This window comes from Danio rerio, chromosome 9 (genome assembly GCF_049306965.1).
Source record: "Danio rerio strain Tuebingen ecotype United States chromosome 9, GRCz12tu, whole genome shotgun sequence".
In the NCBI taxonomy this organism is placed as follows: Eukaryota; Metazoa; Chordata; class Actinopteri; order Cypriniformes; family Danionidae; genus Danio; species Danio rerio.
Genome location: NC_133184.1, coordinates 14,029,257 through 14,051,709, shown reverse-complemented (window position 1 = coordinate 14,051,709; position 22,453 = coordinate 14,029,257). Strand labels below are relative to the sequence as shown.

At 35.4% G+C, this 22,453-nt stretch overlaps 1 protein-coding gene across 9 annotated transcripts in view; it reads left to right on the top strand.

Annotated features, from left to right (window-relative positions):
- raph1a (Ras association (RalGDS/AF-6) and pleckstrin homology domains 1a) overlaps nucleotides 1-22,453 on the top strand; it is a 148,706-nt gene that overhangs the window by 57,440 nt on the left and 68,813 nt on the right. The window contains exon 1 of one of the 9 annotated variants that reach the window (XM_073911949.1): nucleotides 9,580-10,403. The gene's annotated coding sequence lies outside the window, so the exon portion shown is untranslated. 9 annotated transcript variants of the gene reach the window in all.

Below are 22,453 nucleotides of genomic sequence, written 5' to 3'. Positions count from 1 at the left end.
CAATTCTTAGGGGTAAATTTTGAAGCCCTTCCCCTTAACCCTCGGTTGTAAGGGCCAAGGGGAAGGGCAAGGGGAAGGATAGGGGTACAAAAATAGAATTGGAATTGAGCCTTAGTGTCAGCTTGGCTTGATGAATTCATTTTAACTTTAAATACTAAAGACACAAAGTCCATAAAATTCTTAATACAAAAATTATCAATAAAACAATCATTAAACATTTCAGAATTAAATATGAGCTTAAAGAACAAGTATCAGTAGAAAAATATCTTGGCATGACATTTTGATTGTCAGTTAAATTTTACAAGTCATGTGTCACAGTCACCAGCGATCTAGCTCATGTAGATCACAGGAGAACTACAGATCTACCAGCAAAAGAACTACAAGATCCAATCTTGCACCTCTCAAACACCTGGCTTAGATCCTGTCTGATTGTAAACACTCACAGCTGAAGCCGCTCATAACTTGATTACATGGACTATAAAGTCAGCACACAAAAACACAGAAGTTGCTGAGTCTTGTTATACTGATTGTGAACATTATGACTCGTTTTCCTTGTTTTTAGAGTTTGTTGTTTAGTACCTTGCTTTGTTTGGATTGGTTCAATGCTTGCTTCCTGCCTTTTGACCATCCGTCGGTTTTATGACCACAAATCTGGATTGCCTGTATACATCTGTTTGCTCCTGGGTTGACTGTCGCTTGCTTGAATTTTCTCCTAATAAACTCTGCATTAAATCCACACTCCTTTTGTCAGTGCCCACTTCACATTACATCATGATAAACAGTTTAATCAGTTTGCACATTTACTGCAAATTTTAATAGCTTCATAATAAGACAATGTTTAACATATGATCATGTTCTTTATTTATTTATTTTTTTTATTCAGTCATAATGTCAATTATGGTATATGGATTAGTTGTTTGATCTCTGACAAATCAATCCACAATAAATCAGTTTAAAAGCTTGTGTTTAAGCGGACTCTCTCCTATTTGCCCTTATGCAATTTATTTGAGAGATTGCAGGGAAGCAGTAGATCCATTAGATAAGCTTCTAAAGGAAACTGTAAATATATATTGCAATACATAATTAATCAGACTGTTAGCTCAGTTTAAGGTGTCAAATTTTGGACTAAATCTTACACTAAATTTTGGTTAATAAATTAACAAACTTGTAGTCATGTTTTAATGGATTTTGTTTGGTTTTGCTTTGTTTGCTTTTGTTTACTTTTTGTTTTTTAATTAATTTTTATTGGATTTTGTTTGGTTTTATTTGATTTTGTTTTAGTTTTACTTGGTTTTGTTTGATTTTATTTGCTTTTGTTTGGTTTTGCTTTGGTTTTCTTTGGTTTTACTTTGTTTTCTTTGGTTTTTCTTTGGTTTTGTTTTCGTTTTGTTGTGGTTTTACTTGGTTTTGTTTGGTTTTCATTGGTTTTACCTGGGTTTGATTTGATTTGATTTGGTTTTACTTTGTTTTTGTTTGGTTTTATTTTGACATTACTTGGTTTTATTTGTTTTCACTTGGTTTTACTTTAAATTGATTTTATTTGCTTTTGTTTGGTTTTACTTTGTTTTGTTTGGTTTTATTTGGTTTGATTTGATGTACTTGGTTTTCTTTGGTTTTACTTTGTTTTTGTTTGTTTTAATTTGGTTTTGTTTGGTTTTACTTGGATTTTGTTTGGTTTAACTTGGTTTTCTTTGTTTTCACTTGGTGTTACTTTGATTTGATTTTATTTGCTTTTGTTTGGTTTTACTTTGTTTTGTTTGGTTTTGTTTTGGTTTACTTGGTTTTGTTTGGTTTTACTTGGTTTTTGTTTGTTTTATTTGGTTTTGTTTGGGGCATGATGTTAGGTCATCGTGGATCTTGCAGATTCAGTGAGCTAATCTGCACATCTCTGATAGTAAGATAACAGCATACGTTAATCAAACTTTTTAAATGAATATTTATTTATAAAAACAAAAGTTTGTCTTTGGACAACATTTTCTTCATTTTCAAATACAGAAAGTAAATATTAGACATTTTAGTTTTTACAGATACAGGAACAAGATAACAAAAAGGGTGTCACTTCAGCCTAAACAGCAGCTATGTTGTGTTTACGTGGCCTTTTTCTTCGCACTGTGCAAAAACAGAATAGCATCTACTGTGCCTAAATTTGGGCGATTCCGCCTCGCCTCCAAAACGCAGCCAGCTGCACTAAATGAGCATTTGCTTTTACCGCTTGTTGTAGGAATGAACAAGATTTTCCTCGCAAGGCCCTGCAGTCAAGTAAATAAGCAATCTTGTTTCTCCCAGAACGATAGCAGATTTTCCTCTGATGAAAGTTTACTCTTGCGTTATTCCCATATTTCCATTATGCAAATCCCACTCTCTACTTTTTCGCTGGTTCACTACATCCACCCGCAATTAATCATAATGTGTTTTTTTTTAGCCTGATCTCACAAGGAAACGTAAGTATTTTACGTTTTGTCAGTTTAGTGGCTAATTCTTACGAGTTCAGTTGTACGAAAATGTATGATTTTAAAAAGGAGGCGTGGCACCCAACCCTACCCCTAACCCCAAACGTCATTGGGTGATGAGCAAATCATAGTAAATTGTACGAGTTAGATTGTATGAAAAGTTACGAGTTGCTGTGAGGTTGCATTTTTATTACCGAACCCGTCCAACCCGCGGATTATCCACAGCACCTACTGATATTCCCGCCATCCGTGCATTACAATATGTCCCGAATGTAGCATATGGGTGACCTCAAATACTGAAAACCACAACATTTGATTTCATGGGATCTTTAAAAGTGAAGTTCTCCTTATGTAGCACAGCCATGAACAATTATGCAACACTTTGAACTGTTTTCCAGAATTAGCTTGAGAAACAGTGCGCTTTTGTCTGTTAAAAGGAAATGTTTAATGGAAAAGTGTGGTCCGGGGACAGATGTGTGGTGGGTGTTGCCCGAGCGGGTGTGTGTGTGAGACGCTTTTCATGTTCTGTCTTTAGCTCTGAAAGGTCATGTGGACTGGCTGGCTGCTGTTTTTACATAGGCCTGGTACATTATACAGCAATTGAACAAGGCTGGTAATACACAGCAATTAGAGCGCGTGGTTACATAACGGCATGAGTGTGACTTCAGCTGGAGCAATGGCCAGTTTATGTGCCTCATCTGTCATCCTAGTGTTTTTCCAGTGACATTTTTTTTTCCCTGGCTGTGATTTTTAGCGTTTTGATGAACAATCCTTTCCATTCCTGAAAAATAGAAAGGCCTCTAGAATAACATGTCTGACCAGCAATAACAGATTGTTGATTATTGGTTTAGTGATTTTATATTGTGTTCTTGGGAGGCTCACACGAGTCTGTGAAAAGTCTGCTGAGATTTTTAGACCACTGTTTCAGATGTAGGCACCACGGTGGCTCAGTGGTTAGCACTGTCGCCTCATAGCAAGATGGTCTCTGGTTCGAGTCCCAGCTTGGCCAGTTGGCATTAGTGAGTTTGCATGTTCTTCCTGTGTTGGCGTGGGTTTCCTCCATGTGCTCCGATTTCCCCCACAGTCCAAATACAGATAATTTTAATATACTAAATAGTCCGTAGTGTGTGTGTGTGTGTGTGTGTGTGTGTGTGTGTGTGTGTGTGTGTGTGTGTGTGTGTGTGTGTGTGTGTGTGTGAATTAGTGTGTATGGATGTTTTCTGGGAGGGCATCCTCTGTGTAAAACATGCTGGAATATTAGGTGGTTCATTCCGCTGTGGCGACCCCTGAAATAGAGACTAAGCCTTAGGAAAATGAATGAATGTTTGTGATGTGAGGACATGAACATATTGTATGTTGTGCAGTCTGATATAGCATGTTATTTGGACTTAGAGAGCTGATCTGCACTGGAATGCATAGCTCACAAGAATAAGGGAAAATGTAAACGTTTGCTGAGAGCGGGGGAAAAAACTGAGTGGAATAACCGTCCAGTGCAGTAAATGGAAAGGCAATCATGGCTTTGTTTGTCAGACCTGTTCAGTAGGACATACTCCATCAGTCTTCAGAGAAACGCTCCCGCCGGAGGAGTCTTAAACATTTCCACCACACATCCTCGACTGGATTCTGTCTGTTTTCTTTTCAGGATCTTCTTTCACATTTTCAATCTGTTTTCCCTGAGCAAAACGTGGCACTCAGTCACACGCATACTTGAGTGTTTTTCAGTCTCTCTCTGAGATAAATAGCGGCTTTAATAGCGCTTGAGGATCTCGGTGGCGTAGCAGTGCAGTGGGATCAGTGGGAATACGGCCTCCGATTGCTCCCATATGTAGGGTTTGTGCCAGAAACAGTGGCATTGGCTGAGCACCAGCATCTCTGCACCTCAGTGTTGTATGTGGACAACCTGCGCTGACTCCATTCAGATGATTTATATTAGACTCTACCATCTGTTGAACAGGACTCATTTTTACACTGCCAGGACACCATGTGTTATACACTTTATGCAACTTGCTATATGAAAGCTGTTGCGTCTGCTCTCAATTTTCATAATATTTTATGTATTTCTTTATTCATAAATAATAGAAATAGAACTCATACATGTAATAACTTGCAAGCAACTATTTGGTAAGTATGATAGTGGCTAATTTTGTTGTTGTTTTGATATATAAGGTAGAAAATGAAGAATGATTCAGCTGTCAGAATGTCTCCTTAAAGGAATGAAACTCTTAATTAGAAAACACATGAATGTGATATTAATATTTCTTAGGGGAAAATTAATTTTAATCAAACTGCCTAATATTGTCTTATGGGGTGAGTGATATACAAAATATATGGAATTATATAATTGGAAGGACTCTGCAAACCCTCATGACTAAGTTAAGGTCAGTGTTGGTTTAGCCATATTAATATGCTGTTACGGTACTATTATTATTATTCTTATTATTACTACTACTATTTCTTACTAGTGTTTTTATTTTTGTAATTATAGAGCTGTATTTTTTCTTCCAGGTATTTAGTTTTGCCTGTGTTTTACTTGGTTTTGTTTTTTGTTTTTGGCTTTGGTTTGGTTTTATTTGATTAGGTTTTGTTTTATTTTGTTTGCTTGGTTTTGTTTTTTGTTTTGTTTTTATTTGGTTTTGTTTTGTTTTACTTAGTTTTTTTGTTTCTATTTGTTTTTTTAACTTTTGTTTAGTTTACTTGGTTTTGTTTAATTGTATTTGTTTTGTTTTTGTTTTCCTTGGTTTTGTTTAGTTTCATGGGGTTTTGTTTGGTTGTACTTGGTTTTGTTTTGTTTTGATTGGTTTATCTGGTTTTGTTTTGGTTTTACTTTGTTTTGTTTGATTTTATTTGATTTAGTTTGGTTTTGCTTTGTTTGCTTTTGCTTGGTTTTACTTTGTTTTTGTTTTTGTTTGGTTTTATTTTATTTTATTTATTTTTTTGGTTTTACTTGATTTGTTTTTTGTTTTTATTGGTTTTGTTTTTGTTTGGTTTCATTTGGTTTTGTTTGGTTTTATTTTGTTTGTTTTGGTTTTACTTGGTTTTATTTGTTTTTGTTTGGTTTTAATTGATTTAGTTTTTGTTTTACTTGTTTTGGTTTTTCTTTGTTTTTCTTTGGTTTTGTTTGGTTTTACTTGATTTTGTTTTTGTTTTACTTGGTTTTGTTTTTGTTTGGTTATATTTGGTTTTGTTTAGTTTTACTTGGTTTGGTTTTACTTGGTTTTATTTGTTTTTGTTTGATTTTATTTGCGTTTTGGTTTTACTTGATTTGGTTTTTGTTTTACTTGGTTTTGTTTTTGTTTGGTTTTATTTATTTATTTATTTTTTTTTACTTGATTTGGTTTGGTTTTACTTGATTTTATTTGTTTGTGTTAGATTTTATTTGCTTTTGTTTGGTTTTACTTGATTTGGTTTTTGTTTTACTTGGTTTTGTTTTTGTTTTATTTTACTTGGTTTTGTTTTTGTTTGACTTTACTTGGTTTTGTTTTGTTTTACTTGCTTTTATTTATTTATTTACTTTTACTTTTGGTTTGGTTTTGTTGTTTTACTTGCTTTTATTTGATTTTGTTTTGGTTTGGTTTTGGTTTTGTTTTACTTGGTTTTATTTGTTATTGTTTTGTTTTACTTGGTTTTGTTTGGTCTTATTTGGTTTTGTTAACAGTAGTCATAGTCAAGAATTTGTTTCAAACTGCTTCTGACAACAGCATACTCACAAGATTGTAATTATCAAAATAATACATTTTTATGCACGGTTTGCGTCACATGATATTTTAACAGTACCAAAACTCAAGCTTTCCTTGAAAATGTTCTGAATGTATTCCAAAAGCATATATAACAAGGACCTGGCACATGTCTTTTATTTACTTTGGACACATATCCATATCCTATTTGTCATTGACCCTGCTACAAACCTTTGGGAATATAGTCCAATGTTTATTTAGTCAACTTATGCTTGATCTCTGGTGATGACCTTTACAGTGCTGTCGCTTGCTTTTATTTATCCGTGAGAACCACAAACCTCTCTTAAGATTTGTTTTGCTATTTTGGTCTGTGCCTAGATAGAGAGGAGTGCGTGTATGTGTTTCTCAAGGGGACATCCCTTTGATACAGAAAAGAGATTAAAAACTCTCTTATTCCCTCTCCCAGGTCTCTCTCTTTCTATTTTTGAGTGGAATGTTTATAAAGAGCCTACTAGCAGACAGTTAATCGTGAAGCCACTGTGTCCTGAGCTTTAGTCTAAACATCGCCCTGGTACTGTTTATGTTGACTATGAACAAAATTTCTCTATTTCTCTGCCTACAACACTCCTCTCCTTCTCTTGGGAGTAATCGCAATCGAATTGCAAAGCAGAACGGAGACAAACAGGGGGGATGAGAGAAGAATGCAGGGAGGAAGACTTTGGATATTGTGCACTCTAGTAGAGATGTACTGTGAAAGTATAAACATTTAATGTCACGATTACAGTGACCAAAGTTTTCATGGTTATCACTACTTTCACAACATATATATAGTTTTTGTTAAAATGAGCTGTAAATGTTTAAAAATAAATGTCACACACACACACACACACACACACACACGCACATACACACACACACACACACACACACACACACTTGCTGCATTCCACCAAGTGTTGTATCTGAAAAAGAACAAACAATAAGTAAAATTGGCAGCTTAATGCAGTCTTGTGACAAACAACAAATATAGATTCTTTTAGATCTGTTTCCTTATGTATGGTTGTATTGTTTTATATTTTGTGTCACTATGGCTTAGTGGTTAGCAATGTCGCCTCACAACAAGAAGGTCACTGGTTCAAGCCTCAACTGGGTCAGTTGGCATTTCTGTGTGAAGATTGCATGTTCTCCCCATGTTCGTGTGGGTTTCCCTTACAGTCTAAAGACGTGTGTATATATATATAAATATATATAGTTTTTATAAAAATTTAGTATGTATCAAAGTTGCATCAAGCTTCTTTATAAAAGTCAAAAAGGTTCTTTGATTTGACGAAAATGTCTAATTGTGATATTTATGACTACTATTTTTTCTTTGCAATTGAATTTAGCATTTTTAATTCTTATTATTGTGCAGCACACACTTTAAATGAAAAACATATAAGATACTTTGTCTTTATATAAAAATATATCTATATTTTTTTATCTACTGTCTATACACTTATTTCATGCGGCTGCCATTTTAAAAACGAAAGAGAAGCTGCAGTGGGAAGAAACCCGGAAGTATAGGATCAGCAATGTAAACATGCTGTGGACTACGATACTAAAATTAAAAAAAAAAAAATAATTAGTTTCCTGCTAACATTTAAGCCCTGTTCAGCGAGTTCTTAAACACCATTGATTTGACCTAATATTCAGCAGTGCTTAACAGAAATGACTGTGATTGGCCATGAAGGTGATCAGTTTACCACTCTTCACTGAGTGCAAACACAAATACAGGGACACTGGAGCATTTTAAGACAGCGAAGACCAAATGATTGCTTGCCTGTGTTTGCACTCTGTAAACATTGGTAAAGTGTAGTGAACTGATAACTTTTATGGGCAATTAGTCATTTCTGTTGAGCACTGGTGAACACTATGGCAAATCAGCGGTGTTTAAGAATGTGCTCAACAAGGACGTATAATACCAACCTAGGCTCATTTGAAGTCCCATGGACATTTCTGGAGACCATGAGATACGTCCTGGGAGGTACGTATCTTTGCAGTTTTTGTTTTCGCGAATCCACAAGGGGCAGATATGTACGCTTGTTCGTATCTCAAATGTCTCTCCCAAGTGCTGTTTGCACCCACGCTGTTCTTGCGTAAACCTACTAGAGGCCAACATTTTACAAAAGCCATCCAGAAAAAGAAAATCCCTCATCTGATTTTTACCACATCTTCAGATTTCACCACATTCTCACCCTTATATGAACTTGTTCATTTTATTTTTTGGATTCTGCTTTTGTCTTACCTGATTTCTGGAACCGTTCTTCCCCGAACTCGAACCCGGTCGTCGTTGTCATGGTCAACCCCTCTCTGTGTCTGAAGTCTGCAGACGAACACGATGAACTAACTGGACAAACTGGTTGCAGTGGGAAAGCCCTTTACACAGAGGTAAACGGTCAGTCAATAAGCGCAAAAAGGAACGGCGTCATACCGCCCCATATCATTTGCTTAAAAAATTAAATGCAGCTATACATATCTCTGTCCACTTGACTACGTTTTCAGAATGAGCCTGTGTTGTATAAAACAGGTTTAAAAAGTTATTCAATGCACTATACTTAAATTATGAATGGAATCCATGATTGAGATTGAATCCTCACTTTAAATATGAACGTATTTGTCATGTTATGCTCGGTGCTATTATTTTTAGTATTTCTATACTTTTGTTACTGGTTGTCGAATTATTTATTTTCTAAACTGATGAACTAATTTATTTAATAATGGAAGAACTTGTATACATTTTATATAGTTATATGGTATTGTATGTTATATCAAGAAAAAAACTAATAAAAATCATAAAATCATAAAATAAAATAAAAATAATGCTCTCAACAGCATTTAAATGTTAGCTGGAAATTAGTTTTTTTTTTCATTACAGTACTGAAATTCAATATTGTTACAAGTGTAATATAGTAAACAAATCGGTTCACTAACTTGAGTTTGATAAATGGTATTTAAAATGTGTGTATTGGGAAAGAAAATGTTAGCTAACTAGTGCCATTTTCCTAAACTCCCTTTTTATTTTCACTATCCATTCAAAACGGACCTTCGAGTCACTCGGAAGGAGGTGAAGTTATAAATTTGTGTCACTTTCTCTTCGCTGATAAAATATACAGCCAGGTACACAACATTTCTGTGTGGCTTAGGTGATGCATCCGGGTTTCTTCCCACTGCAGCCTCTATTTCACTTTTAAAAATGGCAGCTGCGCAAAATCAGTGGATTGCAGTCTTTTGTGATTAGCTAATTGTTACAGTATATACAGTGAGTTTTCTGTCACGGTTTCAATCACGGTTTTAATGACGATAAAAATTTGAAATGGTAATACTACCTGTCAGCAAATTTACAGTGGTTTACTTTAAAACCAGTAGTCATGACAAGCACTACACTCAAGAAAACCCCCTCGCTCGCCAACCATTTTGCCCCCCGTTTTGCTGGTCTATTTTTGAGTGCGGTTTGGTACGCAAGTGAGAGAATGTGTTGTGTTTGTGTGTTTCCATGCTCCCTCGCGCACATCTGGAATACTAAGCTGAAAGTTGGACTCTCTTGTTGATTCATTTTCATTTTTTCCTACGACGACTGAGGCCAGCTCGTCCTCACCACGAGTACATTTGTTTTTCTCCTCAAGATGAAGGAAAATCTGGATCTTATTTGAAGCCGCCTTGACGTCGTGCTTGTATCCTCTCTCAGCACAGATCAGCTGGAATCTGCCTCGTGCGTGGACTTGATGCGGTCATGTCCCGAGTCACACATCCCGGAGGATGACAGCTGTGTCGTGGCTATAGTCGTGGGAAAATGCTCCTCTCTTCTTTACTGGGAGTCATTGGACTTGAGTTGGTGGTGTGGTTGGAGGAACATTTCCACTTGTGCTCCACAGGGAAGGTGGATTCTGCTTTGTAATTATGCCCAGTCATCATAAGGTTACTGTATTTTAGCCCAGAGAAGAAAGCAGCTTCCCCCCCCTCCTCTGTATCTTTATTTCTCCTGAAGTCGGGGGGAATCGAGATCTGCAAACTGAAGGAGCCCCCAAGGACTCTGGAATAAACCACGTCTGTGTCAGATGAATGCTGGACTTGCGTATGGAAACGGCTCTGTAAATATGCTGATTAGAGGCTTTTCTGCTTCCATAACAGTTCTAACCTGGATTGCGAACAGAAAAGTGATATTGGATAAACCGTCTCTTGAATGTTAATTAGGAGATGTAGAGTTAGTCTGCAAGTCTAAGCTGATCTGCATAAAGCCAGGGTAAGTGGACTCAAGCCATTATAGGACCGCGTGTGCTTTATAGCATCTGTTAAATCTGGAAGCTTTTACTAGATTTTAAAATGAATATTTTGTTCTGTTTGTTCTTTTGACTTTTAAAATAATGAGCTGATAAAGTTATTATTTGTGACTTTGGACCACAAAACCTTTAAGTCTTAAGTTGCATGAGCAATAGCCAAAAATATGTATTGTGTGTGTCAGAATTGTTCCTTTTAATTATATTTATTTCAAAGCCATTAAATTATTAATTAAAGCTCAGAACAGAACAGATACTTAAATTTTTGCACTACTTGCACTACATTGACAAGTAATGATACTTTTGCTTAAGTATGAATTTTTATTTATTTATTTATTTATTTACTCTTTCCACTACTGGCGCTACAGTGATGTGATTAGAAATTGTTAAATCCATTATAATAAGGCCACGCTCACACTGCAGGCAACAATCGGGCCCAAATCAGATTATTTTTGCCCACATTTGATCTGTTTATGCAGTGTGAACAGCCTAAACCGCATGGAATCTGATCTTTTTGATCCTAATTTGTGTCACTTTCATGTGCGGTATTAAATCAGATATACAGTTGAAGTCAGATTTATTAGTTCCCCTGTTTATTTTTTTCCCTATTTTTATTTAACGGAGAGAATATTTTTTCAACACATTTCTATACAATAAATAGTAGTTTTAATAACACATTTCTAATAACTGATTTATTTTATCTTTGCTATGATGACAGTACATAATATTTGACTAGATATTTTTCAAGACACTTCTATACAGCTTAAAGTGACATTTAAAGGCTTAATATAGGTTAATTAGATTAACTAGGCAGGTTAGGGTAATTAGGCAAGTTATTGTATAACAATGGTTTCCTCTGTAGACTATGGGGAAAAAAATAGCTTAATTGTGACCTTGAAATGGGAAAATACTTTACCCCAACATTTAAGGTTGTTCATTTTGATATTTTTTTTGAACGACAACGGTTTCTCGTTACCCAAATATCAACCATTAGCCATGCTCTGTTCACACTGGAAATCTGATATTTGCCACATTTATAACTACAATGTGAACAGCTATGCAAAAATATCAGATCTGAGAAAAAAAATCAGATTTGAGCTCTAAGGTCTAATCCCAATTCTATTTTTGTACCCTTAATATTAATTGTGCATCTCTTCACTTCCATGTGCAGCCATGTTTATGTCGTAGCTGGTGTATTCTGAGAAATGTTCTTATACCTTTGGTTTCGAGTGTAGTCCTAAAAAATCTCTGTTTGAAGGGCTATCCTTAGCCCTTCCCCTTAACCCTTTGCCTTCAAGTTAAAGAGAATTGGGACACCCCTACCCCTTCACTTGAACACATAAGGGTAAGGGCTAAGGGGTAGAATTGGGATTTGGCCTAAGCCTGACAGTGTGAACGTAGCCGAACGTAGAAAGTGATTCTGCCTTAACTGGATGCAACACTGCTACTTTAAACTGATTAAAAAGCTATTTTGCAGTTAAATAATGCAACAAAAGAGTTTTACTGATGTGGTCATCACACTGTTATGTCAGTGAGACTAGATAAAATATAACCTCTTGTCACATGCTCTGTATGTTGCATTGTGTAGTTATGTGAATTATACTGTGTAGGATGTCTTTGTTTTTTTTTTTTTTGTTTTTTTGCTGGATAAATGGTGTGTTTGTGTCTCTTGTATCACTCTGGCATGAATGGGTTGACAGAGCTAAAGAAGCATTGATGTAGAAGTATAAACATGAATCATCTGTGATAAAGAAAATGCTTTGGTAAATTATTACAATAAAAGCTTTAACAAAGTTTTTGAACTAGCAAGGAAAGTTTGAGTTTAGAAATTTACAACATCAGTTCATGACCCATTCAAAGTCTATATGAAATCCAAATTTACGATGTTTATTTTGCTAGCACACATTGTTAGTCTTGAGATGAGCAATTAAATCCATGCACATTAATCCACTGAACAAAAGCTGTTTGTCTTGGTAACTTTTAATCAAACTCTAATCATTTTCATTAGTTTGCTGTAAGTGGAAGATAAGAGAAGTGCAAAATGAAAACCCTGCGCCCTACTGAATATTAGGTTCTAGTTGAAAATGCTGTCATACTGAAATAAAAGTCTGCATCAGCTTCTAATTCAAGTGGAATTGAAATCCTTATAATCTGTATTATCTGATCAGATTTGACTCTCTATAGCAACAGTATATTTCTATTTAGTGACCGCTCACCACTGAGTCAATGGAAGAGAGTCAGAGCTTCAAATGCACCGTGATATCAGCTTTTGGCAGTTCCTGTTCCTTTCCTTAAGATTTTTCTGTGTTTTCTTTCTTTTTTTTGCATTTGGCTCCTCATGTAAATCTCACTCTGCTCGCTCTCTGTTTCAGTAGTTGGGGTTGTCTAAGGTTTGCATGGATGCAAAAGGGCAGAAAAAACTGCTTGAATTGAGCCACGTGTCCACAGTTCCTTCCAAAACTCAATTTTCGTATTTGCAATCACATTTCCGCTTCCAGATAAAGATTTGGGGAAATTCAGTAGATGCTGGTGTGAAAGTAAAAGCGTTTAAACAAACTTCCTGCCTTGATTGCCAAAGACATCAAACTCACTCTTGTTAAGATAAATCATATTTTTCACAAATATATCTAAATATTTTTTTATTACAATTCAGAAACAAAACAAATAGATATAAGTATACTTTAACAATTTATTAGCAGGAGGTCCTGACAACCTTTTTGTGGTTATTTTATTATTAAAAAACACTCTCTACTTCAGTGTTGCCAATGCGATCTGCTGATCTAACAGACACACCGCAACATGATTTAGAAGCAGCAAAGAACTCCATGTTGCAGGCCAACATAAACACATTTAATGCAAAACTAAATGCATTTCTCCAATGATTATTTAAACTAACAGGAAGAAATAGTCTTGGAGAAGGTTTTTTTGTTGTCATGAACGCGACACGCAGTTTGAATTGTGAATGAATGGAAAATGATTGACAGGCGCATCGGCAGGAAGCGCTGAACTAAACATGAATTTAGCCACGTGAATATTCATCTGTACTTCACATTAAACTATAGAAAGGCTTTAGAACATTTGGGATATTGTAGGCCTACATGACAACTTTCTAGTGCTTTATAATAGGCTACCTTTGTGGCTTTTGTTGGCTTATAAATTACACAGAATATAGCGCACATGCAAGATCGAATTTAGGTCAGTGCCAATTGGCCGATACCCGATCCAGCAATAATATGCTGTATAAAACCAATATCCAAGTGTCTGGATTGGTGCATCCCTAAGGTTGTTATATGCATAAAATTTTTCATATGATACACTCATAGACGATGCATTGCTTTTTGGTGTTGGTGCTGTGTAATAGTGAATCAGTGCTATTACCATTAAAAACACACACACACACACACACACACACACACACACACACACACACACACACACACACACACACACACACACGTTTTTCTTCTTTAAGACCCTCCATATGTTGTGTGAAGAATGCACAGGGGTCGCAACCCCACTTCAAAGCCTCCTTGTATCCATTTTGAACAGACTGAATGAGAACAAACTAACTTTGTGCTTAATGCCTCTGATAGACACATATCCCAGCAATACACTTTAAATCACATTAGTATGCTTGGGATTGATAATGGCATTAATTGATGGTTGGTGTCTTCAGTATTCTCAGTTGAAAAGTTTTTTTTTTTTCCAGACATCAGGGTTTCATGTGCAGATTTGACTTTGTAGGATCACACACTTGTGACCTCTGACCCAGAGCTCAAAGATTATGAGGTCAGACAGTGGGAAGCTCAATTCACACAGTTGTTGCGCATTTGCAAACAGCATGAAGTTGGGATCATGGGAAAGACGGGTCATTGGGGTATACAGGCATATCTGGTAAAGGATGAGGAATGTGAAGTTTAAAAATACTATATTGTGTTAGTCATAAAAACCAAACGGGTTGCATTCTGTTTGTTTATTTATGGAAAGCACGGTTACTTTCCGTGATTATTTTAATTTGTTTCTCTAAAAGATTATCATTACATCAGCTCTTTGCCTCTTTTGTGAACCTGTGAGGAGACCTATTGAAATCACAACAAAATAAAGAAATTACCTCTAATTATGTACAATTATCATATAATAAAATGATATTGGATGTAGTAATTTAAACGTAATAATAAGATGAAATAGGTGCATTTTTGTGTAAATCAAAAAAACAAAAAAAACATTATGCGTATATGTTGTCAGTATTTGATTAGATTACCTTAGACACAGCCATTTTCAACCTGGGATTCAGGCCTGGACTTACACAAGGTTTAATTCATATTACAAATTTATATAATTAATGTTTAAAAATATTAAACAGTCTATATGTCTTATTTAAAATGTCAAAAAATAAATAAATCAACTTAAGATAATGTGTTTTGGTTTTGCCACTGCAAGAATGTTTACATGCACACAGAAATTCACTGATACAGCTACCAAAAACAGTTTACTAAAATAACCTGCTGTACCAGTTTACACCAAATCAGCATCCTGGCAACTAAAGTAAAACACATTTACAAGACTTTCTTTTTAAAAATAAGTGATTTTGTAAAATGTAGAATTATAGTTGATCAAAGAACTATAATTATTATATGATTTGTGATGTCATCTAAAGCAATATTAAACCCAGATAATTCTTTTCACATAATTGAACTGTCCATGATTGCACCACTTAATGTCTTCGATACCAAATGGCTGATTTGAAGGGTTTGATATTTCCTTTTCGGCAGTTTGCTGTGATTGAAATTGTAGGGTTGTCGTGATACTAAAATTCGGTATCACTCGGTACTGAAATTTGAAAAAATGTCCATTTCCCGCTAACATTTGAGAGCACCTTCTTAAACCTTGTGTTCACGTGCTCAACTGAAATTACTGTGACTGGTCGTGAAGGTCATCAGTTTATTAAATTCACCACTGTTTCGTGAGCATAAACACAGCTACAGGTACAGGGACACTAGAGTATTTCTAAGTCACATCCATCAGCTTTTGTAGCTGACATAAGAGCAATCCGCTGATGAACCACGGCTTTAAAATGCTCCAGTGTCCCTGTATCTGCAGGTAAACTTTGGAACAGAATGGTAAATCAGTTGTGTTTAAGTAAGTGCTCGGCAGCGCTCAAATGTTAGCAGGAAATGGACGTTTTTAAAACTTCAGTATCGATTGGTACTAAACTCCAGTATCCTGACAACACTTGATTGGATGCTCTTAAATTTACAGTAAAGACACTTTACTGTCATATATCACACAGCACAAGCACAATTGAGGTATATGTCACCAGCGCAACACATAAAACAGTGCATGCTCTGTACTGACACCAAGGATAAGAAACTGATCAATACAGTCTTATTTTTGTTTTAAGCACTCATAAAAATATTCCTGTAGCTTCAGAATACCATGTTTGAACCACTTATGGGCCATTTTGAGAATTTTTTTTTGGTGTTTCTTTGGACTTTGATTGAGTTTGGACCATTGTTGTCAATGGAGGTTGATGGAGCTCTAAAACAGAGTTGGCCAAACTTGATCCTGGAGGACCCGTGTCCTGCATAGTTTAGCTTTAACTTCCTTCAACACCTCTGCCTGGAAGTTTTTGTATACCTAATAAAAGACTTGATTAGCTGGTTCATGTGTGTTTAATTGGGGTTAGAATTAAATATGCAGGACACCAGCCCTCCAGGACCGAATTTGGCGCACCCCTGCTCTAAAATATATTATAATAGAATTTGTTCCGATAACAAATGAAGAACTCGGGGCTTTGGAATGACATAAGGGTAATTAATAAAAAATAATAGTAATTGGGGTGAATTAACACTTTAATCTAATGTTCTCATTGGTCATTCAAGAGATCGTGTGATTTGCATGGAGTTCACTGGTGTCAGACTGAACTTTGAGTAAATACACTGGCATTTTTGGAGCCTTTCTTTAGGAGTAGCCCAACTGTTATCACCACTAAATTCATCCTTCAGGCTTTAGCTGCTCATTTATCAGGGCTCTTAGCAGTCCACATCTCAGATATGCGCTGGATTCCTCTGGCAGGTTGGCTGATTATGAAATGGCATTATTGGGTGGAGATGTGTGCTGTTGTCTGACCTGGGATCAGTTTAGGATTTGATGGGCTGTTTTCTTGCATAATGTGAAATGTCATTGCACACAGTGAATCATGACTTGATGAAGCAGCTTTTGGGAGTGTGTGTGTGTTTGTTGTGATGTGGTGGAGATTGGTGTGTGGATCTCATCTTGAGAATGGCTTACAAAACAAGCCGCGAGGGGGATGAGGAATCCATTACATCCTGCACACTTCCTGTTCACATTAGACTGTCCTCCTACACACTCGTACAGCTACATGCTCTTCTTTGCTGATTTGTTATCAGTCAAATTTGAAATGATGTGTAGCTTCTGAACTGCAGAACATTATAATGATGTTTTTCCTCCTACAAAGGCTAATTGTGTTTGTTAAGCTAGAAACACTAATAGTGTTGCTTATATTTGAAGTTGCATTCAGTAGTTTGAAGCTTATTTCAAAATAAAAAAAAATCATCTTAATGGTTTTATTTAATTATCATAAAGACTGTTTTCTATACAAAGTGCTTTATTTGTGAATAGTACTGGTCACTTATAGAAAATAGAATTATTGTGTCCCAAATGAAAATATGTTGAAATATGTTGAAAATTTATTAGATAGTCTTCTCTTCTGGTAGAAATTTGAAGTGTATTCATTCATACTCTTAGGAGCTAATATTGCCCACAGTACATAGGATTTGATTAGAACTAAACACATGTTTAAGTAAGGGATAGTATACATCCAGATGGTTGTTATTAAGGGTGTCACGATCCTCCAAATTCTCGATTCGATTACATTTTCGATTCTAAAAGCACGATTCGATTCGATTTTCGATTATGAATAATTAATTAATTAATGACCAATTAATTATTTGTAGCCTACCGTTTAAACTACCTGACGTGCATGGTCTTTGTTTTACCCATAAACAAAACATACAGTAAATGAATAAAGGCAAGATACACACATAATTACCACCTGTCAATCACTTTTTCTGCGGGACTCGTGAATAGGCAGTGATCTGTGTCGTTATAATGGCTTCGGTAAAAAAAACGCACAACCAACAGGAACCAGCCAACAATATCTGAGGTGTTCGCTAAAATGACTACGTACAAGTGAGTGAAAGATTGAAGCAGTCCTCTGACTGCCTGGACCTGCTCTCTCGAGCGCAAGGCTGTGTGTGCTTCTGTGTCTGTGTGGTCATGTGATGGGCATTTTCAGAGGTAGAGAGGAAGGAGGGCTGCTCAGAAATGCTACACGCCACTGTGGATGTCAAATCGTTGTCGTTCTAAAATGCCATTTAAAAACAAAGACAGTGTAAACAGGGCCTGAGTGTGTACTTTTCGTGAGCGGAATTGCAATGGGGGCGGGCGGAGGATCGCTATGCCGGCGTTGTCTATCGGACGAACCGTACGTAATATGTACATAGCAGAGCTTGCAAAACTGTGTTTTTTTTTGTCGACAACACAAACGTTGTCAACATAACTCACTGGAAATCCAAAATGCTTACACACCGGCGACTTCATTGAAAGAGGAGAGGGTTTAAGTTCTGTCGACGGGTCTCCTGCTTCTGCAGTTAAACAAGCACTTCAACAAGCCTGTTATTTTCCCGCTTGGCAAGCCAAGCTGACGTGACATGGGGGCGTGGCAGCATTGACGATTCTATTTTTTGATTCGATAATAGAAATTGAGCATAAATTTTGATCGATTTAGATTAAAAATCGAAATCGTGACACCCCTAGTTGTTATAGTAGAATAAAGCCTGACAGCGTTTTTAGCAGCTCGACATAAAGCAGAATGCAGTTGTATAAGAATAAATGGCTATATTCTGCCAAAACAACTGCCTGTTTTTTTCATGGCTGCTTGCCACAACACATAACAACTAAACACAAAAGATTGTTTTTAGCCAGAATAGTTTATTGATGCTTTAATTAAAGGCAAAGCTGACAGAAACAAAACCGGCTAGATGGAGCTGATGGAGCATACACTAACCTACTAATGTACTATTCAGTAATTTTTAACCAGGGGGTCAGACCAGGACATAAACAAAATTAAATTCATATATTACAATTTATATAATTGATATTTAAATGTATTAAACCAGCTGTATGTCTTAATTTAAATGTCAAAAAATAAATAAAAAAAAACAAATAAAGAAAATAGATTTACTGTGTCCCAAATTATAGTATGTTGAAATGAATTCTCCAAAATTTACTACTAGTAGATATTTGAAGTGGAGATTCTTGCCTGCTCTAAGAGCTAATATTGCCCACAGTATGTTGAACATGAATTTGATTAGAGCTACAAACGTGTTTAAGTAAGGAATAATGTACATCCAGATGGTTGTTATAGTAGAATAAAGCCTGACAGCGTTATCGGCAGCTTTATTTAAAGGCAAAGCTGACAGAAAAAAAACAGCTGAATGGAGCGGATGGAGCATATGCCAACCTATGTATTATTTATGACAAGATGGTGACAAACAGAAAAAAACAGAAGCTAAGACAGACAAGTATATGTAAATGAATTCACTGACACTCAAAATAATTTGAAATACCCAGATGAGCCTGTGTTATTTAGCAGGTGTTATCTCGGAATAACGTTCCTTGGAATGTCTCGTTTGACCAATCAGAATCGAGTACAAATTTTTTATGATGCACATCCTCAACACAACTGTATAGAAATAAATCCTGACTTGTGATGATCAACTTGCTTCTCTTTTTATTTTAAAAACCAGGTAATTTGAATAAAACATAGAGATGATCATGCTGATCCTTTGTCCACTGATGGCAGTGCAGTGTTTTACCCCACTGTTGTATTATTATTTAATATAGATTAGTGAGGCTAATGCTAGCTAAATAACCTCTAAATGCTTCTAAATATAATTCATAAACCCTTGTTTGTGGCAGCGCAGTGGTTAAGTGAGAGAACTATAGCCAGTAATTTCTTGTTCATACACGTACATGTAACATATAAGAGACTGAGAGTGATTCTATGCCCTAATTTACTGACACTCAAGTTTCACTTTTTATTCAAATAAAAAAAAATTGAAAGTGTCTTTGATATGATATGCTTGTAACAAGCATCCAGACAGCATGTATATAAAAATGTTGTGGGTTTCACTGTAAAACAAGCATTTGGTATGTGATATGGATATTTTTGCTTTACTTCTGCTACTGACAGGCATTGTGTTGACTGAAAAAGTCATTACAATTACACTGTTATGACTGTTTTATTATAAAGTATGCTTTTGAAATTATTTTAGATTAAATACTGTAAATGTAGCTGTCAGTTTGAATATATATATTTTTAATTGCATTGCACATTATAGTACAGCTTTTTTGCCAACTGGATTCATCTTGAACACCATATAAGCATTTTTAAGTGTTTCATGCGTCACAAAAAGCTTTCACAAGCTCATGTAAATGTTTAATTTTTTATGCAAGTCCTTCACGTAAAATGAAGTCTATAGTAGGCTTTCATTGACAATCTAGCAAATTGGGAACATCTTCTGTTTTTATGTTATATGACAGGCTGTTCACATATTGACAGGACTGAATCTGACAGAAAACCCCTTAAGGACTGAAATGTTAACATGCCTGAACATTAAACTTGTGTGTACGTGTGTGAAGGTTTTAAGCAGTCGTGCTTTTTTGAGTGTTTTATTAGTTATGTCTGTATATGCAAATTCGATTTAACTGCAACACTGGAATATCACATAAAAACATGTAAGAATAATGCACAGTTTCCATTCAACAATTCAATGAGAACAAAATTGTCACTTTCTAATAAACAAGAAAGGCATCAGATGTCAAAAGAAAAACAGAATTTTGCTGATTAGAATTGCATTTTTTTTTATCAGATTATCTGTTAAACAAAAGCAAATATTTCTTTTCATGCACATGCTGGGTTTTATTTACTAAACTATTGTATGTTATTTATATGCATTTTTTTGTCTGATAAAAAGTTTATCCAGTTGGTTGTTTTTATAATTTATACACATCTTAGCATGTCCATTAAGCATTTTATGACATATTCCAAAACGCGCATAAAAGTAGGAATATGGAAACATGTATAATGACTACAAAATCACTTATGTATCCGAAATGGCATCCTTCCCTACTATACTGTACATAGAAAAACAAAATGTGAGCCAAATAGTATGTCCAAGTTAATAATATTCAAAGGTACACGGATGACCTACTACTTTAGGACCAATGGACACTTTCCTATCCCATGGTGCAACACAAAAGAATTCATAAATGGGAGTGAAGCGCAACTGACATGCGATTACCACAAAAAGTGGATGTAGTTTGTTCAAATTCAGTTAATCCTACTTACATTAATACTTTATAGAACATACTTTTAGTGATCTTGTAGTATATTCAAATGCAGCCCCTCCCCAGTAGTATGCGATTTTCGGACACAGCTATACTGTCTCTTTTTGTGCTATATTGGTAACTAAGGCTGCACAATATATCGTTTCAGCATCGATATTGCAATGTGTGCATCTGCAATAGTCACATCTCAAGATATGCAATGTTGAGTCGGAATTATAGTTGACCAGAAGCTATAGAATTGTATTTAACTACTGCATTTATGTGGAATATATATGATTTTGACGAAAAAAAAGTTATTTAATCTTAATATAATTTCTAGTCCAAATATCCTCTTTTTCAAAGTGAAAACAAGATTATTTTACTTACCCTACTGGCAGATAATTTAGCTTGTTTTAAAGCAATGCAAGCTATTTTTCCTTATTTCTATTTAATTTTGCTTTATTTCTTGTGAATTTGAAAAAAAATGTTACTTGATCTAAGAGTGTTTATATTTGGGCTACTTCCACTTTTCGATCCACTATACTATCCACTTTTGCTATTTTAAGGATGGAAAAATACGTTTTGCACACCGGTGCACGGTCTAAGGTTGTGCTTATTCTCTTAATAAGTTATGGGTGTGTTTTGAGCTTTGCATTTAACCCTTTTAGAGACTCATCTCTCATTCCCTTTAAGAGTTAGTTGCGTCGCGCTATGTCGCATTTGCTAATTATATGGTCGACTTGTAACTGAATGCTTTACTAGCAAGAAAACAGTTAAACAGACCACCTGCAGCACAAGGATAAAGAATGAGCCTCCACTAGTTGGCCTCTTTACTCTCCCTGTACTTTACTTTTACTCTTAACTTTACTCCTTTACTTTCATGGATAAGAAAACTTTGTTGTACGCAGTCCACTAAAGACATCCATTTGCATAAATATTTAATTTAGTTTGTTTAGCATCTCCAAAACCCAACTGGTGGACGAATCTAAACTTGTTTTTATTATAACAAATATAATAATAACATTATACAAATTGTCATGAATAAACTGAAAAAATCCCCCTGACACATAAAAGGCACGGAGGCAGTGATTTTTATGTTCATGTAGAAAATAATAATTGTTGTAACATTTTAGTTATTTATTTTTTTCATAATTAAATAAATTTGTGTATTGCTGTACATTCTCTGTGTATTAAGCAATGTGTAAGAGTTTTGGACCTGCATAGACACATTACTAACATGCTCTGCGCTGGACTTTAGATAAGGTTTTAGTTGGTCAATGGTGCAGTCTATTTTAGTTCTTTAAAATAGCAATGCGCCTTAACACATCTCCTTTATAAACTGGAACATCCATGAGTCCACAAAGTGGGCAAATGGATTTGCTATTTAAACAACGTGGCGCAAAACGTGAAATTCAGGGTTGCGGTAGCCTGAAAATGGCAACAAATCGTGCCAAATACGTCTTGCACCTTATTGTGCCGGGTGTATGATAGGGCCTATAATACGAAAAGCATTTTTGTATTGTGATTATTCTGTTTTTGAATACTTTTAGACTTCCAGAAAACCATCAAATTCAACTAACTGTTTCATATTGCAATATTTATT